Source organism: Oryzias melastigma, linkage group LG1 (assembly GCF_002922805.2).
Source record: "Oryzias melastigma strain HK-1 linkage group LG1, ASM292280v2, whole genome shotgun sequence".
Classification (NCBI taxonomy): Eukaryota; Metazoa; Chordata; class Actinopteri; order Beloniformes; family Adrianichthyidae; genus Oryzias; species Oryzias melastigma.
This window is the reverse complement of record NC_050512.1, coordinates 6,290,126-6,309,692: the sequence shown is the minus strand read 5'-3', so window position 1 is coordinate 6,309,692 and position 19,567 is coordinate 6,290,126.

The window sequence follows — 19,567 nt, the reverse complement described above, 5'->3', positions numbered from 1 at the left end:
CACAAAGTGCTGCACAGTAAAATCCTGAATAAAACACAGAGCAAAACACAGAATATAAAAACAGATTTAAGAAAAGGAAATTTTTAAAAGATGTGTTTTAGCTGCTTTTTAAAAGAAAACACTGAGTCAACAGATCTGAGGCTGAGAGGAAGGGAGTTCCAGAGAGATGGAGCCACTGCTGCAAAGGTTCTGTCACCTTTAGTTTTTAACAGAGTCCTTTTAGCCACCAGCAGGCCCTGGTCACATGATCTGAGGGACCTGCTGGAAGTGTATGGCTGCACGAGGTCCTTTGTATAGGCCGGTGCTTGGTTATTAAAAGCTCTAAACCAGCATTTTAAACTGCACTCTGAAACGGATGTGGAGCCAGTGCAACTGGATTAACAACAGGGTAACATGGGAGTACTTGGAAGATTTGGTTTAAAGGCTTGCAGCAGCGTTCTGGACAACCTGAAGCTGCTCTAAAGATTTTTTACTGAGACGTGAAGATGGAGTTGCAATAATCAAGACGAGATGACATAAAAACATGAATGAGCATCTCCATCTTAGAACATAATACAACTGGACTTTAGGAATGTTTTTTAAATGATAAAAACAACAAGGACGAACAAGTGAACTAACAAGAGATAAAACTGGGCCTAGAGGTTTCTAACAGAAGGCCTGACAAAAGAGGCAAGTGGACCAAACCTCTGGAGTATCTGGAGGAGGTATTTGTCAGGACCACAAACAAGGACCTCAGTTTTAGCTTCATTTAGTTGGAGAAAGTTGTCATTCATCCAATTCTTGACCGAATCCAGACACTTGTTTAAAATCTGTATTTTAATATCCTGATGTTTAAAAGATAAAGCTGAATATCGTCAGCATAAAAATGTTAAGAAATGTCATTACAAGAGCTTAAAATATGCTGGAAAGGCAGCAGATATAAAATGAACAGTAGAGGTCCCAAAACAGAGCCTTGTGGCACACCAGAAGAGACAGATGCAGAGGAGGACTTAAACTTAGAGGATACCACGGAAAAGGATCTACCAATCAGATATGAGATGGACCAGTTTAAAGCGGATCCAGATACTCAAACCCAGTTTTATAGCCTGTCCAGAAAGACGTAATGGTCGACAGTGTCGAAGGCTGAGGTTAAGTCCAGTAACAGTAGCACAGCGCAGTTACCTGCATCACTCTGGAAAAATAGATAATAAGCTTAGATTGTGAATAATATCTGGTGAAACTTGACATTATCCAATTTTCTTAATCAGAAATGTCAGTTAATTCATATAAAAAGTCTAAATTTGTGGTTTTAAATCGCTCAACACTTAAGTTTTGCTATTCTCATCGCTCCCTGCAGCGCCTTCACCACAGAGCTCTTCCACGAGTGACAGTTCAGTCATGGTGATAGAAGACGGAGGAAAAATCTTTCTCAACACCCAGAGAGCATAGTGGGTCGATCAGCCCAACGGACCGCTCCGCTCCCTGGGTGTGGAGAAGGACCTGGCACTGCCTTTCTGTGCTGACAGCTAAGGCAACCTGCTTCATTCCTAATTCTATCAGCATTATCACTTACAGACTTCACAATCCTAGAGGCTTTATGCTAAAAAGATGTTCCTGTTACAGTAGAACGCGTGCAGGTTTCCCCATAAATACTCCATGTGAGCATTTTCATAAACCCCAGTTAGATCTGAAGCTGAACATCCATCACACTCCTTACTGGATAGAAGAAGGAAAGAGGTGTGTAGGAAACATGGAGACAACATAAAGCAATCTGGGAGGGTAGGATAAAATGACAAAAAACAAAAGAAAGTGGGACGAAAGAACAAAGAGAAAAAGATTCACAATCTGCAGCTCCAAAATGATTCTTAACATGATCATTTTTTGTTTCCTGCATTAACTGTAAGATAATAAATCCAGAGAAAACGTTCATACCTCCAGAATATTATCTCATTCCGTAAGAAAACAGCTGAAAGGTCTTATGTACCATGTCATTCTATATCTTCAACCTAGCTAGGTCTCAAAGTGTGTACGTCCGCTTTTTATTTTCTGTCATAAATCACCCATCAGTCACCACGATTAAAGGTCTGCTAAATCTTCTCAAGCAATAGAAGCTGGACTGAAAAATAAGTAAAAAACATGAACATTGTGCACATTTGGTTTCTTGTTTGTCCTGGTTCCCATTAGAGAAGAATTGTAACTGAGGGACTACAATAAAAGTTAATAAACATTTTGATCAATAAAAATGTTACAACTTTCCTGTCATGTTGGTGCTTTAGGAAGACAAGGGATTTTAAAAACGTGTTGAAGCAGAATAAAACTCTCCAACCCTTCCCACTTTGCTGAGCGGAGGAGGCGGGATGCTGAGGAGGATCCTGCCAGATTAAGAACACATTCTTTTATTAGGCTCATGTGTGTTTTCTGATTCATTTAAGTCAGTGGGTGAAGAGGGACCCGAACAACAAAGAGTGGTTTATGTGTTAACGTCATTTGACAGGTTTGTGGTGCGTGTGGTTTTAAAAGCTTCAGGTGTGGGTGTGGAGCAGAGAAGAAGTCAGAGGAGAGTTTATATTTAAAAGAAGAGATGTGCAGACTTCACTGAGTTCCAGTACTGGACGATCTCAAGATGCTAATACGATTCTGTGGAAACGGATGAGCCAGAGTGGGAATCAGGTTGGAAGAAAGAACGAGAGGTTAATTTAAGTAAAGTTCTTGTAGGTTTCAACACTTCAACTGACCTGAGTGTTATTTTGGTGCATAAATGTTACGCTGTGTTCAGAATGGACACATTTGGTTTGATTAAATCAGGGGTCTCAAACTTGCGGCCCGCGGGCCAACTGTGTCCCCCAGGATGATAGTTTGTGGCCCCCGTCTTTATATGAAAGATTAATGTTAGTGCGGCCAGCAAGATTGATATGAAGGACACTTGTGGGCAGAGCTGAACGAACCAATCACAGTGAGGTATATGGCTATGGAGGCGGGACATCAGCTGACTCAGAATGAATGGGAGACACAAGATGTCGAGGAATACGTTTTTTGATGTGCTGGCTGTTCTTATTAATCAGAGCTTCCCAACCTGTCACCCGCCCCACTTTCACCGCTCAGCGATCCGCTGCACCCACCTGTCAAACATGTGATCCAGAGCTTGAGGCCGCGTCTGTGAATTTTAAGGTGCACGCATCGGCTGCGTTGGCGTGCATTCCAGCGCCATGAAAAGTCCATGCAAAGGCGAGTAGAAGTCCAAAGTTCTGCTACGTGCGTTTGTATAGAACCTCAAAGGAAAGCAGAACCTGAATGTGCACTGATGCAGCCAGTGCGCGAGCGCCCCACACCTCAGATGATGGAAGACACATAGATCAGATTTATTTAATGTGAGGAGTTCTACAAAAAAAAAAAAAGAGTTCTACAAAAATCTACAAAGAATGAATTAATGACTGAATGAATGAATGAAATGGTTTATTTCAAGCAATCAGGAATAATACATAAAAAAAAAAAACATCACATTGAATTACATCTAGATCGCCTGAAAGGGAGTGTGAGGAAGCGAACTTATATAACCCCACTCCGGCTTGACCATACCATTTTCTCAACATAAATTATCAATTCCCGGTTCAGGACTTAATATCAAATATTTATACACTAAATGAAATCCTTCAAAGATTTTCTGGGTACCGGGGCTTCTCTCTCACTCTGAAGGAGGATCTGTTAATACAGACATGTGAAACTGAATCAAAATAATTTGTTTTCTCTAGTCAGTCAATATGTGGTTTCTTCAGTGGTCTGTATCTGCTGTATGGTCATTATTATTATTTTATTTATTACTGATTCATTTATTTTTTCATTCATTTTTTTATATGTTTATTTATAGTCATTATTTTGTGTTAAAAACAAAGTCATCTGAGAACACTGTAATGTTTTATCAGTGTTTTTCTTGTGGAAATCCTGATGCTCCCCAGCCTCACCCAGACTCTGCCTCCAGCGGCCCCCCGGCTGAATTGAGTTTGAGACCCCTGGATTAAACGGTCTGTCCATGCAAAATCAACTTATTGAACTTTGCTCAGTTGTCATAGTCAACCGAGCTTACGCATTGATGCTCAGTTGACTGTGAACAAGTCGAATGCCCCCAAGCAAAAAATCAAACATGCCCCATTACACACGCATGTGCATTGGATTTGATATCGGACAACACAATCTGATTTCCAAGTCATCACATGTTTATCTTTGGTTAAAGGCCCCTTCCGCATCACTTTTTTCTTTTGACATGCTGGCTTTTTGTAAATTCAATCGTCTGCAACCCTCAGGACGCGGTACTGATGCGGTACCAGCCACATCCGTTACTGGTAATCCAAACCGGCACTGGACGTAACCCGGGTCTGGACATGATACCAGATGTGGTACCGGACGCGAACCCTGTCAACTTGGGAATGAGAGTGTGTTGTTACGAAAGCAAGAGAGTGCAGACCAGGAGAGAGAGAGATCCAGCATTTAATCAACTGGCCAATGGGCCACTTAAAACAATGCAAACATCCGAATAAAGCGCTGCCAGCTCACAGCTTGAGTGTCAATTTTATGGTTTTTCTTTTATTGAATTTCCCCCCAGGTTAATGAATTTCCCCCCAGGGGATTAATAAAGTATCTTGATTGATTGATTGATTATAAGAGCGATTGCGATTATCATGTTTGTTATGCAGGAAAAACTGGCTGCACAGCTGATCTCCTTCTAACCGGAGCGGTGTTCCACCTCCAATTCTTTTACCAGAGCGCCACTAAGGAACGACCGCTCTGGCTTACTTTCCTCACTAAGAAACTTTGAAAGTCTTAAGAAAATAATGGTTTAGGCCCTTTAAAGTGAACCACAGTAGTTTATATACAGTATATGTGTGTATATTTAAATCAGCAAGCTTTCAAACGGGTGCTGCAGTCCATTTGTTTGTGGTAAATTCTGACATATTTTTTTTTATTATGATAAAAAAATCTGAATTAGTAAAGTGGATGCATCAGCTGCAGCTCAGGTCAGTGTGTGCATTGCAGGCTGGACACAACGCAGGCATAGATTGCCAGTGCCCACCCTGAAGCTTTCTCCTGTATTTCAACAGGAAATTCATACATTTGGTATGTTTTTACCAGAGAAACGTTGAAAACCCACACAGAAAAAAAAGTAACCATAGAATAGATATGTCTAAAAAATTCATATTTGATTTTTATTTTTAGAGAAAAAATAAGTACATTTATTCTATTTATGTATTTTAGCTGTATTTTGCCTCCCCTGACTGCAGAATTGAGCATTGAAATGCAGCAAACATCAGAAAAATGTTACCCTAATCTGACAAAACTGTCAACTAATTTTTATTTGCTGAACTTTTACATTTGGCGTCTCATAGGGAACCAGGCGACATCAACATCAAATGAAAGATCTCCTGTTTGTTCAACAGAGGAAAGACGACTATTTGTATTTGCTTTGAGTGATTCACACAACCCCATGGTTTTCAAAGAAGAGTTTGAAATGGTGAAACTGCTGCTGATGCTTCACAACTGTTGCTTTGAGAATGTCAAACGAGCAGCCTGGAGTCCCGGCATCTCCCTAATCCGCTCACTTTCTGAACCTAAAGCTTTTTGGAGACAGAATATATATATATTTTTTTCTTCACCTTCAGTAGGTTTAAGAATCAGCATTTTCTTTGCTCGGGATTTTTGCTGATGTGGTAACAAAGGTCCTAAATAACTTTTAGCCATTGGTCACTTTTCTTTAAAGGCATTAGATGGCAGCATTTGTAGAATCGCTAGAATGTTACCTATAAAGCACAGCCATAGAGCAGCTGAGAAAAGCCTCCCTCTGTCATTTAATAGTCTTATATATAAAGCACTTTTTCTAATTGGAAACTAATGGGAAAACATTTTTAAGAAGTAAAATGTAATCGGCTAGAAGCCACTCAGTCCTCTACATTTTTTAGTGCTTTATCAGCGATTAACTTCAGTTGTCTGAATTAACAGATACATTCTCCAGGTAGAGGGTTTTTTTTCTGGTTCAAGTCTTTGTAATGAAGATCAGACTATAGTTAAAGTTTGTTTTTCTATAGTCTACCCTGTTTGTGTCAGTAAATTAGCACATTTATTCACAAGATGTGTTTTATTTCATTACCTCATTTAGCACTGAGCTGCTATTAGCATTTCAAAGTGGAAAAAATTGTTTACATTTGTTGGTGATGCAAAACTTTACATTTTGTATGTGGTAAAAACCTTAGTAAATATCACGAAGTCCATTGTTTAGTTGTACATTAAAAAAAAAACAGATGTTCATCATTTTTAAAATTCTAAAACTATTTTTGATGTTTCATAAAGTGAGTTTAGACGACAAAATATTATATCTGCTGCTGCTCTGATGCACTCTTTCCACATGTTTTAGAGTGCTGGTTCAAACTAAAAGACCAACCAAAAGGGAGAGGAACCTTGGCCAATCATAAAACAAGTCAGGGAGACTGCTGACCCAGTCATGTCGACCGTCAGAGTCAGCACCTCCTGATAATGGCTGCCTAACCAAAATGGAACTATTCAAAAGAAACAAACAAAGCCCGCAAACCAAGACTACTAAGATCCAACCCCAACAGAAAGCTGAACTAAAACTTTAGTTTTACAAACTAAAACAACAAAACTCAGCAATGTGGGACTGATGAGGACAAAGAAGGGAAAAAGAATGAAACAAACCAGCATAATTAAAAGTAAAACCCAAATGCTACACAGCCCGCTGCTCTGCTCCTTGCCTCTGAGTGAGGTCTCCTCCAACTTTGATACCTGGCAGGTGCTGATTAAGGAGTATGGCCATAGCTTGTGACCATGTGGTGGAAAATTCCTGAAAGAAAGCAAATACGTTCACAAGAAAAGACAAACACACAGAAGCTTCACAAAGGAGACACGAAAAAAAACTGAGGCAGGACAACGGTGCGTAACACCTCCACCTATTAAAAAAATTAGCCAGAGGCAGCTCTGAAACCACAACTGGTGACCAATAATGTCCAAACAAATGAGTACGTGGCCTAAAGAAACACACCCCCTAAAAAGGTACTGACACAAAACAAAGATTGCACATAAACACCCAAAACAAGCCAGGGTAGACGACAAAGGCAATACAGGCCGAGGTGGAAAACCAGAAAGAAGGACTCTACTCGTGCAAAAAAGGAGATATGTCCTTAAGACCCACATGAACATGATTACAGCCATGTTACACCTAGCTTGGATGGACTGCAGAGGAGTTTATGCACTGCAGGAAAGTGAGCTGAGCGGCACCTCAAGGGCAAAGCTGAGTAAGCAGGAGTACCCTGAGAGGAAAAGAGACACTATTGTTCCTAGACGAGCTCTCGCTTGTGTAAAAGACGACAACAAATGATCCTTGGTGAAGGTCCACCTCCACCTTGAACTCCTCTGTTATTCCCACAGAACATCTCACCAATGCCTGAACAACTCCAACATTCTTCTGTGCCATTCCAGACTACCTTGTCAGTCTAGTCTAGCCTCCTCTACTCTTTCCCATAACTTCACTGTGTGTCTCATCAGCTTTCTCTGTAGTTTACACATCTCTGCACATCTCCCTTCCTCTTAGAAATGGGCACCAGAATGCTTCTCCTCCATTCCTTTCACTCTTCCAGATCCAGTCATAAGCTCTTCTACCAGTTCTCCTAAACACTGCCCTTGGGTGTCCTCATCATCTTTCTCCCCACCAGAGTTTTCCTCACACCCAGAACCACCTCTTGCTATAGAGAAGTTGCAATTGATGTCTATGGACTTCCTGTGTCAGGCTGGAGAGCAAGCAAACAAACAAACGCTATAGCAACAAGATGCTGTTCACTGAGATTATTCTTTACATTTGAGGCGCAATATTGGTCAATACCTGTGGAGGTTGATGTGACCGAAAAAACTGGATAAAGGTAAGTTATGTGTTGATGTCATAGATTTTAGAAGTTGAGGTGAAATTAGCTAATTAACTAGCTTCAGATGCCAGTACCGGATCCATCCATCCACTTTCTTGTCCGCTTCTTCCCTTTCGGGGTCGCGGGGATGCCGGAGCCTATCCCGGCTACTGAAGGGCAAAGGCGGGGTACACCCTGGACAGGTCGCCAGTCTGTCGCAGGGCCTCAATCACACACACATCCACTCTCACATTCACACCTAGGGGCAATTTAGAGCCACCAATTAACCTATGAAGCATGTTTTTGGATGGTGGGAGGAAGCCGGAGTCCCCGGTGAAAACCCACACATGCACAGGGAGAACATGCAAACTCCACACAGAAAGGTCCCAAATCCCCCAGCCGGGATTCAAACCGGGGCCTTCTCGCTGTGAGGCAAGAGCGCTAACCACTGCGCCACCATGCAGCCTGCCAGTACCAGATAAAATCCAAAAATTATGTAGACTCATTATTTCAGATTCTAACATGACACGTTGTAATCTTTAGCAATGACAGAGTACTGACTACTGTATTCAGACTGGAAACTCCCACTGGTCCAGACCAAATCAGCAATTCTCTTCTTTCTCTCTTGGGTTGTGCACAAAGTACAAACACAGAATTGCTGCTGGTTATGGGTTGGCCATTCATCTCAAAATATTTTTTTCTGAATAATGAAAAATCATGAACAGAGGAAATAGTTTGTTCATTTGTAACAGTAAAATTCCTGATTTTCACTCCATTCCAGGACTTTTCTGAAACGCCTCCAGCTGCTCCAGGAAGCTGCAGCCAGAGTTCTGATGATGAGAGTCATGTTCACTTTAAGCAGCTCATTTAATGCTGGTTTTCATCAGTGTGTGATTCTGGAGAAGCACCTGCAATCACAGCTCTCTGCTGGATTCATGTGTGGTGGAGCTTCAAACATCGGCAGACGATTTCCTCGACCAGCTTCTCTCCTCGATGTCGTGTTTATCAGTGACTTTTACATGTGTGATTCTCACACATCTCGTTGCATCAACTTGTCTTTTCTACAGTTTTGATCTTTCTATCTTCTCCACCATGAGTTTATCTCTTCCTCAAACATTGTTATCCTCACATCTCTGGCTGATGTAGACCCTGCCTTCATCTTTTCCTCTCTTCATCCTCGCTGTTCCCCACGCTGTGCTGCATCCCTTGGCTTCTTCTGTGAATAATGCATAGCCTCTGAGGCTTTGGATGTGGAAACAGAATGAGATGCCTAGTTGAGGCTGCTTTTCGGTCTGCTCACCTCCCAGGACCCTCACGCTTGCCATGTCTGGCCAGCTGCTGTGAGAAATACTCAAAGAAAAATACTCAAAGACCTCCTGAAACACACACTCGCCTGCTGTTATCAGTGGAGAACGTGCAGCAGCACACTGGCAAACCGCTCTGCTGGGGGGAGACAAGAAAGGAAATAAAATGTACAATGATAGAGTTTTATCTTTGTCTGGAAAATGAGCCAGCATAATAAAAATGTCCTCTGCAATGGAAACATCTGTTCACAGAATTGGAACACACAATAAAGCAAAGACTGTTAACTCATACCTTGATTCCTGGTATCACAGCTCATTAAAAAAAAAAAAGTCATATTTAAACAAGTCTGTCCCCAATGGAAGGACTTGTTGGGGATCTAATTACTTACAGCACATCTACAGCCCATAAACAGTTCCTGTTTTGTGGAGGATTGGTCACTGGGTCACCATTGGGGCTCACAGACATGATTAAATTGGTCTGTATGTGTAGCAGAGAGCCATCAGAGGGATGCACATCCAACAGGACTCTGCCTGCCACCACCTGGGCTTTGATGATACAGACAGAGAGGGAGAGACTCTGGGGAAGCTGGATGAGGGGCTCCGCTGATGGAAGTGTCAGGTGTCTGAAGCTGTTATCAACAAAAAGCTGGTAATGTCCCCGCTCTTTCTCCTTTAGAAAACAGTCTACAGGAGGGAAAAAATAGTCAAATACATCGACAAACACACACATGCTCAAACATCCCTGATCTAATGTTATTGTGTGCTCACACTCTGCTTTAATTTTAAATTTTATTAAGTAAAGAAAAAAAAAAATGCTGTTTTTCAAGGTTCCTCTACATATGAACTCTACATGTAACAGACAGTTTAGATCAGGGGTGTCAAACTCTATCGCACAGGGGCCAAAATCCAAACCTAAGGCCAAACTGGAAAAAGATTTATTGAAGTATGAATAAAAACAGACAGAAATATTGTTCAGGAATAAATCAACGTAAACCTTAAATATTAGAGGTGGATAATTGATGTTATTAATGGTTTGATTCATATCATAATATGTGGTTCTCAATCAGATTCATAATTGATATTAGATCATTTTGAATGATCCGATTGGATCTAATTCACGTAAAATCAGAGGGTGTGTTCAGACTGGGAAAGTCCGTTTGTTGGATCGAGTCCACTTAATTGTTCTAGATTGAGTCCTGAAGGTTGCATTTGGTCTGTATTCAGACTGGCGTCTACCGGAGATTTCTGTTTCAGATCAAAACTTTTAGATAAAACCACATAACTAAAGATCTCTACAGTATCCAAAACAAAGAGAAAATGAAGGTGCTGCGGTTTGCAAATCCTTGCAAGGATCTGAACTTATTTAAACTTTTTGTTTTCCTGATGGAGTTTGAGCATCTGAATGAGGGCCAGATTCAACAGTTTTTACTGTTGCTTCAGTACAGCAGAGGAATGCTATAAGATGGTTTCTGAGGAGATGACGGCTACACGAGGGACACTAATAAGTGTTTGTGACATATAGATTGTCTGGAAAACAGTGACAAGTTATTTTAATGAGCCCAAATTCATCCAAACACATTTTAATGAGTTGTCTCATCGTTGTGGTGTTAAGGCATTGTTTTAAGAGAATGCTGTTAAGGAACAACAGTAGAGCTTTAAAGATGACGTCACGGCAGCGCCATGCGTGTGTGCCATGGAATGAGACAGAAAGGCGAGTAATAAGTCCTTTTAGCGGTGTTAAAATTAATGTTCTAACAAGTCGTCAGTTAGACCAATTACTTCCTTTTTGCTAACACAACAATCAATGCTTTACATTAGTTCATGGCTCACCAATTAGCTCATTCCTAACGTGTTTGTATCACGTGACCGCTGTCTACAGTGGCCGTTTTGGTTCAGTTATTCCGGTCTCGACTCTTTTTGTGTTCAGACTGAGGAATCTCAGAGTGAACCGAAGTTCAGTCAGAATGGAAACGAACCGAAACCACCTTGAAAGATGGGTCAGAGAGCGGTTCCTGGTCCGGGACCAAACTTTGTTCTGCATTATCAGGGGAAACAAAATCTGGATCTTTTTAGGCGGACCACATGTGTCCAGCCTGAATACACCCTCAAAATTCATTTTTAGAATTAACTAATAAGAAAGTTTGACAACAAACAAAAAGAAAACGTCCTTTGGCTTGTACAAGCCTGGTGTAATGGAATAATAAAACACTAAATAATACATTCTTTCTAAATGTAGCAAAATACATGTTTGACACTTTGAATGCAAACATACTGATATCCAGTCAAGATATGATTCACTTTTAATATTTCTTTCAAATGTTTGTTTTAACATTGTATTATAATAACCGTTGTTATTGTCTTTTATATACTAAATGTGTTATGCAAAAAAACTCGTCTTACCTTTAGTGAACTCAAACATGGCATTTAAAAAACAATACAATGTGATTAAAAGGTGTACGTAGAAGAAATATCTTCTATCGTCCCACTCCTTTTTACAAAACTTTATGTCGTACGTATTTCTATTTACAGTTTTTGTGTTTTCTACACAATTTAAAGGATCTTTTGCACAACATCTATGCAGAAAGGCATTTGCACTTGTAACTGTCTGCTAGGAGTCACAAATATGTTTCAAATTATTCCCAAAAAATGTCAACAGTAAAAAAAATGTTTTTTTGTGAAAATCCTTACAAAAACACTTATAAACTACTATATCCACCCCAATCACCAGAATATGCAACAACACACAGGTCTGAAGGTTTAAAGGAGCTTTTCTGCTTCTCACAAAAGTGATGCAGTTTAGGTTAAAGAATAACACCAGAGGATTAGGTTAAAGTAAATGTCACCATTTAATTACAGGAGACATATAGTCTTGAACATGATCAGAGACGTATGTTTTTTTATTCTTACTCCGTGTTTTATTCATCACACTGTGATAGTCAAGTGGAGTTATTCGGTTGGATAGAGAATATCAATAAGAAGATACTTTAGGAATACGTATTGTGTAGTTAGTGTGGTGGCTGGCGGTAAAGGCCATCTAGGATTGTCTCTTTTTTTAAAGATGTGATGTAGGGGCAGAAAAAAAATTAGAATTCTTTCTTAACACTGCTCCTTTCTAGTCATGAAGATGTGTGTGGACTTATGCTGTGTACTGAATTTGTTAGCGTAATGTGGTACTCTTCATGAACACACAGAAGCCCCAGAGGAACTCAACAGAGGGAAGTTGGTTTGATAAACTCGGCCCTGACGGTCGATTCCCTTTGCTGCAGCTCTTGTGGGTTTAGATTAATATTGATACACTGAAAATTTTCGATTTTCTATCATTGTTATAACCACATCAGCTATATGTGCCATACTGCTTGCATCTTACTGTAACATGTTGGCATTAAAACTCAATAATGACAAGAAAAAGTGCATTACATGTGATAATGCTACTTTTTACTGAAAATGCAAAAGCTATTTGCAACATGTTAAATTTGCTAAAAGACTAGAAATTTCGTGAAAGAACTATATGAAAAAGCGCAAAAGTTGACCTAAATTTCTGAAAAGTTTGTAGAAAAATTGCTCAATAATCCGTAATACATGCCAATTTTGAAAAAAAAATATGGTGTGTTGCTTAAATATTAGCTAAACTCCAAATTAGCCCAAAAAACATTTGTAGATGCCAAATTAGCCTAAAATCAGACTAAAATTCCCCAGTAAACTAAATTAGTCAAAAACGTTAGCCTGTTGCTATAAGCTAAACTCTAAACTAGCCTATAAAAAACCCAGTAGATAACACATTAGCCAAAAACCTTAGCATGTTGCTAAAATATTAGCTAAATTAAATTGTTTTAATTACTACAAAAGATGAAAACATAGCCCATGATTATATTTAAAGGTTTGTTGCTAATCTACTTAAAATTTTGAAATTTGAAGACTTTCTCATTCATTTCTTATGGGTCATATTTTGCTCAATATTTAAAAAGCTATAAAGTTTTTGAATTCTAAAAATACAAACAGTAATGTCCTGAATGAGCTGAACATTTTGATACCAAAATTGCTGAAATTGTTGAAAGCGTGATTGAGTTTTTAGGTGCTGAAAAATGTACGGAAAGGTGCAGGAGAATCCCTATGGTGTGATGCTTACTAAGCATTCACACAAACAGTTTTTTTGTAGGTTGCTAGAAGCTTGAAGCCAGGAAAAGTACGGTGCCCTGAGGTTCCGTTCTCTAATCTCATTTACCTCATCTCTTCTCTATTCTTTCTTATTTATTATGTTTAGTTCTCTGTGCCTCCGTTTGGTGGAGTGCAGTTCACGTGTTGTTTCTCTTTCCCACTCCCCTCCGAGGGAGCAGGAGAGATTTTAGATTCCAGGAGGATCGTCTGTGCTCCAGCTCTTGGCCGTGGACCTCACTTCTGGCTCATCTTGGACTGTGGACCTCGCCCCCACCCGTCCCCCAAATTTAATTGTAGAGTTAGATAAACTAAGTCTTCTTTAATAGTCCTGGTAAATTGCCGGTCCGTCCTAGAAGAGAGGATTTCTCCTTCATGTGGACATCCCCAAGGTTCCTTTTTTCCAGGAATCAGTTTTTTTAGGAGTTTTTCCTTACTGGGAATGAGGGTCTAAGGACGGGAATAACCAGTTTAGTGTAGTCTGTTTAGTTTAGCAATCAGCTATTGTTTATACTCAATGACCAACCAATAGACAGACATGAACCCCAATGAGGCAATTGTTTTGTGATATTGGGCTTTATAAATAAAATTGAATTGAAAGGAACAAAATAAACAGAAAGAATCTGCTTTTTAGTTTGCTTTCACATTCTCTCAGACGTAAACCAGAGACTAAAACAGACCAATCTTCCAAACAAAGTCTGCAGTTCTAACTCCAGCTTATTTGGTAGTGATAAATAGACTCTGAAAAAGATAAGAAGCTAGACAAAGAAAACCTGTTAGCTCCCAGAGTATTATGTACTTAAAGTATCTCCTCAAGTGCACCTCAGTCCCCACTTAGACAATTTCAAACTTTTTTGTGATTTATATGTCATTAAATTGTGTCTCCGAGCAGTTTTTTCCTGGCAGCGCTCCTCACTTTGGTATGCTCTTGCTCTTTGATCCACCAAGATTAGTCACACTTGTGAGTTATACTAGAATTAGTTTATCCTCATGCGGTTGTAGTTCAGGTCAGCTTTCACACCTCCAAACATGAACGCACCATCACCACGTCACGTCCAGGTAATTCTGGAAAACGTCGCTTGAGGCCTGAGGCTGTATACCTCTACACTAATGCACAAAAATCATGCAAATACGCTAGAGAATTTGAAGAGAATTCTTGGGGTTTTTCCTCAAAAGCGAGGACAGATAAGAAGCTTGTAACAGACCCGTCTGAAACATCTCCTCGACACGAGTCAGATGTGATTGCAATATGTGATAGTAGACATCTCCAAATGAGCTGATCAACAGGGCGCTTTGCAAGTGACTCCTGATGGAAGGCCACAGGAAGGTGGATTTGAGTGACAGTTTGGCAGCCGGTGTTGGAGAGATCCATCATGCTGTGGCAGGAAGGATCAGCCTCCGACATACTGCCCTACCCCACAGGCCTCAGCCTGTCAGCCTAATGAGGCTGCCAGTGACAGGTGATGCAGCTGCTGTGTTGTGTGATCGTACGTGCACAGGCATAAATGCCTTGTTAGCATCCCGTCCTGGGAAACTGTTATTTTGTCCATCTCAGCTCTTTTTGGTTTGTCTTTGGCTGCTTTTTCATTTTATAATTTGATTACTCATGTCTTACTTTGTTTTTGTGTTGAACTTTATTTTACTCTTTGAAAGATCTTTGATTCTATACCAGTATTTGTCTTATTATTGTCTTATCTTTTTATATTCATATGTTGAAGGAAACAAACTTTAAATGGGTCATGAACAGTCATTTTGACAAAGTTGATAGATCAGAATTTTTCATATCTTCACTGTCTATATGGGACATTTTGGTTCTTATTTGTTGGACACACCTGAACCAGGTAATCAGTCATGATTAGGGACTCATGACAATTACCTGGTTCAGGTGTATCCGACCAATAAGAACATGCCAGAGCAGGGTATATTGGAAAACACGCAGGAAGGTGGCTCTCGAGGACCAGGGTTCCCTACCCCTGCTGTACACACGGTGGTTTTCATAGTACCTACTGGGTTTACATTTTATTAATGTATCCTTTGTAGTACTTACCCCATGAAAGAATGAGGTAAGCAAAAACAAAATTTCTTGAATTTACTTCTTCACTTATTGTATGTTTCATAGGATTTACAATGTGTTATAAGAAAATAAGTTAACAGAAACTACATTTGAGGTACAGTGAAAAATGACCCAGAACATACTTTCTACATACTTAGTGTTTCATGGTACTCACCATATGTAAGAAGATGGGCATTGACATAGTACTTATGTGGTACCTTATTGTGTGTGTGTGTTTTTTTTTTTTTTGTGGTACTTCATAGTAATAACAGTAGAATAGGTTTACAGAAAGTACTATTTATCATATGTGAATTTTACATGTTAAGCCATAGGGTGTTTTGTGGTACTTACCATTAAAAAAATATATTAGTTACACAGGGACTACCTCTTAAGAACAATGAAACTGGACGGCAGGAATAGAAGCTGGGTATGTTCACATGAGTATTACTTGGTATTTACCCCTTAAGTAAGCTGCAACTGGACTGTAAAAGAAAGTCAGCCCTATTTCTCTGCTTTGCTCTGTTAAAGGCTTTGGTTTTCCAGAGTGGGGAGAGAGCACCTAACAATCTTCTGGGCAGTATGGATTATTATTATTATTTAGTATAACTGCTTAACCAAATACATATTTAGTATGTTAGTATACTTTCTACAGTGGCATGGGAGAAGATCACCAGCAGTCTTTGGGTGATGTTGTTTTTCCAGATTGTCGGAAGTCCAGTCTTTGCTGGTCCTTTTTCAGCAGCTCAGTGGTGTTTGTTTTCTAGGTAAGCTCTCTTTGATCTGGACTCCCAGGAAGTAGAAATCTGCCACTCTCTCTAGGCAGCCCTCGCTGATGAATAGTGGATGAATGTTTGTCTTCTTCTTCCCGCAGTCTATTATAAGTTCTTTAATCTTTGAGGTGTTCAGGAGAGGGTTATTCGTTGAGGAACTGGACTGGAATACAGATCTGCTCACAGTGTCCTCCTCATTCGGCCTCCATATGACCTCATCAATATATAACATTCTTCCTTGTTTAGACGAGTCTTTTACTAGTGTCCTCCCTCCCAAAAATTGTCTGTCTTTTCCTAAGTGACTTGATTTTTTGCAGTGAGATGGAGTGGATTACACAATTTCCTGTTGATGTCTGTGGGTAATTGTGCTGTGGCTAATGCACACCCATCATTAGAAACTCACCACTTAAACAAATCACACTTGTTAGACAAGATTGTATTAGATTTTATTAGAGCATTTTGCCTTTCTTAGTGGGACTGTCCTCATAATACTGGATCAAAGTTTTACACAAAGTCTGAACTGGTGTCGAATTATGGATGGATGGATGGATGGACAGATGGATGGATGGATATGAAGATGGATGACAGACAGATGAATGGATGCATGGATTGATGGATGGACAGACAGAAGGATGGATGGATGGATGCGCAGATGGATGGGCAGATGGATGACAGACAGATGAATGGATGCATGGATTGATGGATGGACAGACAGAAGGATGGATGGATGGATGCGCAGATGGATGGACAGACAGATGGATGGATGGATGGGCAGATGGATGGACAGACAGATGGATGGATGGATGGGCAGATGGATGGACAGACAGATGGATGGATGGACGGATTGATGGGCGAATGTATTAACGTATTATTGGATGGATAGATGAATGGATGGATTGATGTATGGATGGCTAGATAGATGGACGAACGGATGGGTGGATGGATGGATAGACTGATGGATGGATGGACTGATGGTTGGAAGGATGGATAGATGGATGTGCAGATGGATGGATGGATGTGCAAATGGATGACAGACAGGTGGATGGATGGATGGACAGAGAGAAGGATGGATGGATGGATGCGCAGATGGATGGGCAGATGGATGGATGGATGGATGGATGGATGGATTGATGGACGAATGTATTAATGTATTAATGGATGGATAGATGAACGGATGGATTGATGTACGGATGGCTAGATAGATGGACGGACGGATGGGTGGATGGATGGACTGATGGTTGGATGGATGGATAGATGGATGGACAGATGGATGGACGAATGGATGGACCTGACTATGGAGTTCAACCCATGATTTCCCAGTCTCAGGGTGGACTCTTCTACTGAGCAGCTGTTTGTTTCTTGACTTTCTCAGATTTGTTGTGCAGCAAAGCAACTGATAATCCTGCAATGCTGATATGTGAAAGCTTAAATACTGACAGACTGTGACTACAAATTACATATAACAACATATGTAAACAAGTATTCATGTAAAAAAACTATTTTTTGTATGATGTACTCTGCATTGTGACCAGATAATCTTAACTTACTCACCTTCCTGCTTCCCTCCTTTGTGTCCCCCCACTCAAACTATTCACTCATCTGTCTATCCCCATGTGAAGGGATTAAGACCAGGCAGCAGGAAATAGATGAGTCCTGTTTATTGATCTCTCTTTTACCTCAAACACAGGAGAAAGTGAAGGGGTTTTCTTCTCCCCTCGTTTAAAAACAAAATTATCTCTGGGAGGATGGAAAGTATAAAACAAATTTAAAGAAAGGTTCTTTCTGTCAAGATACTAGGAGTTTGTTTGGTACATTTTCTATTATGAATGTATGTAGCAGGCCCTGAAGATCACGGAAAAGATCCTGCAAAAATAAAATCTCACAGCACAAATTGTTGTCTTTCTTCTCTAAAAGGGCAAATTTCAAATTTGAAAGATTATAGTTTTTATTCCTCAGTAGAGGTGTGACAGTTAATCAATGAATCAGTTTCTATTTCTTTGATTCAACTACATTGATCTGTCTGAGGCAGCATCAAATAACACCGACCTGTACCATTAAAACAATGATAAATCTAATCAAATCAATATTGGAAAACACCATTTGCATTGAGACATAATAGGCTTATTTTACTATAACGTAAAAACGACCAAGTTCCATCACAGCAGATAATACATACGTGATGGCCTAAAAAACTGATTAACCATCGTTACAGTCCAATGTGTGAAAACATGTCAAAGACATGTGACCAAACAGTCTGATAGAATGTTCTAATGGTGTTGCCTTTTGGATTATTTTGATGTGGAAAAACAACTTTATGAAACTAAAATGTCAATGGATTTGACATTAATTCTTGTTCACTGTTTGTTTGTTCACATATTTAATTTATACTCGACCATCTTGAAGAAATGCAACAAATCTGGAAAACTTTCCCTACACTGTTCAGTACTAGGTATGTATCTCTGAGTCACACTGGTGGAAGTTTTGGAAAAAGGTGTACTTGATCGACTTTAAGTCATTGAACTGTATCAAAATCAACTATAAATTGAATATTTAACCACAAATTATGATAGGAATCAAATCATTGTTCCCCTATTCCACAGAAATACTACTGGACATCACTGCCTCTCTTCTGCCTCTAAGAAGATTCACTTGTCATTGAGTGACCTGTACAATTCTGTAAACATATTAAAAAACAAAATCCATCAGGTTGATGGTGAAAGGAAAACAGCTTGGACTCTCAGTTGGGAGATACAGGCATAACTTCCATCTGACCTCAGTACTAAAGAGCACTCTCTGCTGGACCACACTGAAGCATATATAGTATGCCTTTTTGACTGCACTATGTTTGCCTTTTTAAATGCAACCACGCTTTATTTTCTAAAGCTATACTGTGAACATGCACGATTCATAAATGAGCGTGCACATGAATGGATGCACTCAGAAGTAATTGGTTTGGTCTGCAGAATCACCAGTGGAATAGCAGAGGGCAGGAGGACGGGAGGGAGACGGGAAAAGAGACAGTGCTTTGCTTCAGCTCATTAACCAACGCCTGTTAGCTTGGAAATAAATTGGGTGAGATTTCACCACTGAAGAAGCTGATTAGTTCATTTTTCTCCAGCTCTCCTGACTGATCCGTCGTGGGTGTAGCGAGGCACGACAGTGCTTTCCCGCTCACTCTGTCTCACTTACGCACATTCCATATGAGGCCAAGTGGGCATACGTTAAAATCGTTGGCCAGTGGGTCCTGCAGCAGATGTGAGTCGGACAGGTGTCAGATGACTTCAATTTTGCCTTAACTCAGAGGTCACCTAATTCCACTCTATCTCTGTCTTTCTGTCTGGGATCACAGCCAGTAGTTAAGGCTGAAATGCGTCACCAAAAATGATGACTCCTGCAACAAACTGGAGAAAA